We start from the raw sequence: 4,001 nt of genomic DNA on the forward strand, positions 1-4,001 counted from the left end.
TAGTTTTTGAAAGATTTTTTTAATAAGATTTGTCCTTTAAAAATTTTAAGTTTGTCATTTTAGTTCTTCCGCCACCTTCTTTGCGAATGACGTCAAAATTGATTGATGTGACAGTTAAATAATACCACAACACACATTTAATTATCCTAATTGGTGGTTAATATGATAAGTTTATGAAATTAAATCAAATCAATCCCAAATTAAGGAAATATCTCAAGTTCTCCTCTTAATTAGGTTTTGATTTGATCTAATTTTATAAATTTATCATGCTAATAGTCAATTAAGACTTTTATGTGTTAGTTGTAGTATCACTTAACGTGTCACATTAACAAATTTTGGCGTCATAAAAAAATGACAGAAAGACTAATGTGGTTAATTTAAAATCTTTGAAGTATGAATTTGATTAAAAAAAAATTTGGGGACTAATTTAGAGAATGAATGATGATTCAGAGACGAATTTGAGTATTTATCAGCATATGATAGATACAAAATAGATTTGTCTGAAGCTTCTTTCTGCTAGAGATAAAGCGATGCAATGCTGAACAAGGTAAGTATTAACGCTCTTCAACTTAGGCTACCATGAATACATTTATACACAAATGAAATAGAGAGAGAATGCCCCAGTTCTGCTTTAGCCTCGCTCGATCCCAAATTAAAGGTTACGTTGCTGAGCCACAGAATACTCCCATTTTTTGAGACAAATATTCAACTCAACTTGGTCACACGTATATATTTGCTAATTAGGTCAGTCAAGGCATGTATATCGGGCACTGCTGGCTATAGAAAGGCAAAGAAAAGTTTGAGACTTGAAAATCAATGTGGTTGGTCGGTCACGTAAAATTCTCATACCAATCAAAATTTATTGAATTTGGGCTTTGCATGAACATGTAAAGGCCATCCGTTCATTAAGCAAAGAAGACCGAGTCAATGACCCCCCATTGGTTCAATCTTAAACTTGACTCACTCATTCAACAATATCCTCATTTTTCATATCCAAGAGGTGCCTTTAATTTGATGATCATCAAGAAATTGAAAAGAAAATATTATGTCAACTCATGATAGAGACAGAGCCGAATGTGAGCGCGTTTTCAAGCGCTTTGACGTGAATGGCGACGGCAAGATATCGTTGACGGAGTTAGCTGATGCTCTCAAAGTGCTTGGCTTAACTTCGCAGGAGGAAGTTAGCTATCAAATGGATGAGATTGATGCAGATGGTGATGGCTATATTACCCTTGAAGAATTAATTCAGTTTCAAAGGGCCAACCCTGAATTAATGAAGGATGTTTTGCAGCAACTCTAATAATGTTTTAGGATCCTCTTCTTGTATTTAATGATCTTCCTTGATTGTTAAGGTATATAGTCTACCTCATGTCAACAACAACGACATTAGTATACTATTGTATTTATATATTACAAGAAATGTGTAATTATTAGTATACCATTCACCCTCATTGTTTCATATTAATTAAAACTATGTTTTCTTATTTTATTTGATATCTAGCAAGGGTGTGAAATAAATCCTACATAGATTTTTTCTAATAAATTATTATCCCCATAACATATTTCATATTAAAATTGTGACTTAGTGGTAAGTTTGTGTTTGTGAATTCCTCACCTTTGAACAAATAATTAAAGCATGGTCACCGTGCATTTGATGATTTCTTTTTGTTGTTATACATTTCTTTCTAAAATTAAATATATAACGTCATGATTGGAGTTATTTTGCTTTTTAACTCTCAAAATCCTAATATATATGTTGTGGACTTGTGGTTTAGATATACAAGCAAGGTCATGCCTATCTGTACCTTGTTTTCAGTCTTTATTAGCTTCATTAGCTGAGTTCTATGCTAATGCATGGATCACTAAGAACCATGATCAAAGTGTGAATCCGAACCCAAAGAACTGGCTCACAATGGTTCGGGGGAATTATTTGGATTTCAGTTTGGAAAATGTGAGGTTGGCATTCAACTTGCCAATAATGTAAGGAGATCCTCACCTTTTCACTAGAAGTGTCAACTTTGATCAAAGGTTGGACCAAGTCCTCATGGACATCTGTGTGGAAGGAGCTCAATGAAAGAGAGACTCCAAAGGCAAGCCGGTTCAACTGAGAAGGCTTGACCTCAAGCGACCGGGCTATCATGATCCATAGTATCATGAATAGAGAGGAAGTAGAAGTTCATGAGATCATACCTCTAGAACTCTATAAGGTGGCAAACAAGCCCTCCACTTTGGCAAGGTTAGGCAGATCAGTGCGTGCTGATGAATTATGCTTGCAGATTGCAATTTGTCATCAGAGAGAGACATTATTTAGGGTAAATTACTTAAATAAATTAACTAAGTATAAAAACTATTATATTATCCTAAATGATAAAGGACGATATTTTTGTCTTCTCATTTTTTATATAAAAATTTTAAAAAAGATGAGTGCTAGGGCCAGCACTTTTGTTAAATTTTGGCCAATACTTAACCATCAAAAGAAAATTGAATGATTTTACACTATTAAAAACATCATTGATAGCTAATTAATGGCAAAAAACCACAAAATATGCTATCCCTAGACTTTCTCTTATTATAAAGGGAAAGTATGAGGAGCCAATGGAATATTTATACAATGCGTACAATGGAGATTTAGGGAGTATTAGAGATATAATCATTAGTGTTATTTTTATCCATCAGCTGAAGCTTTTGGAATGAGTGGTATCATGCATGGTATTAGAGTGTTAGATCTGAAAGGTCAAGAGTTCGATCCTTGGTGAACCCCAAAATTAGTTTAAGCTTTTGGGAAGATGTTTATTATCGCTAGTTCTCGGATGGTTATTCTAGATAGTAAGGAGGATGTTCATTTTCTAACTTAATAACCCATTGTACACATTGTATAAATAGTCCATTGTCTCCCTAGCGGGATCCTATTATAAATAGTGGCCCCAATCTTAGTTTTATACCAAAAAGCGTAAAACATGAGTGATTCCCATGATTACTAAGTGAGAGACTAAAATTAAAGGGAGTCTCATGATTTATGTACATCTATTACAAAATATTATATATTTAAAAGCTTAATATATTTAAAAAATTAATATCAATAACTCTAAATAGTTAACAATAAAAGCTACAAAAATTTATCACAAATAATTAAATAAGTAATATCGATAACTCTAAATAATTAAAATTAAAAAATACAAAAACTAAAGCACAATAAATTTACACTAATTTCTCTAATAATTTAATTTACACTGACTGATGTTCAATGTATATTTTCTATAATATACTAATTTCTCTAATAATTTAAATTCCACTAATTTAAATAATTAACAAAATATCTCTAATATTTAACACAAAATTTTAAATAATTAACTCTAATTTTTACAAAATAACTACTCTAAATTTAAACAAATACTAAATTTTTTTTATTTTTTTAAAGTATAAATAAAATAATTCAAAAAACTTTAAAAATTTGAGAAAAAAAAGTTTAATTTTTTCATAATAAGTTAGAGGTTTTTTTTTACCTAAATAAACAAATAAAAATTATTTAATAAACCAATTTTTTTATTCAACATTATTTACGCATATGTCCTATTTTTATTTATTTTAAATTCCAATGGAGCTTAGCTATTTAAAAATATAAATATAAAGTAAGTCTTAGATTGTAATAGGATGTATCTTTTTAGTGAATTGATAGTAAATTCGCAGGCCGCAGGAGTACCTTCTTTTCATTTAAAATCAAAACATTATATATTTGTAGTAGATATTTTGTAGTAGATGTACGTAAATCATGAAATTTTTTTTGGTTTTGGTCTCTCACTTGATAAATCATAAGAATCACTTATGTTTTATATTTTTTGGTGTAAAATTAAGCTTGGGGCCATGATTTATGATCAACAGGAGAATTTAAGCACCATAGAATATCAATGCATAAATTAAATTGTGGTAATTATCATAGTTTTTTTTTTTTTTTAAAACCACTACCAGGCCCACAATTTATATAAAAATGAGTTGATAAAAAT

The sequence above is a fragment of the Arachis ipaensis genome, chromosome B03, assembly GCF_000816755.2.
Source record: "Arachis ipaensis cultivar K30076 chromosome B03, Araip1.1, whole genome shotgun sequence".
In the NCBI taxonomy this organism is placed as follows: domain Eukaryota; kingdom Viridiplantae; phylum Streptophyta; class Magnoliopsida; order Fabales; family Fabaceae; genus Arachis; species Arachis ipaensis.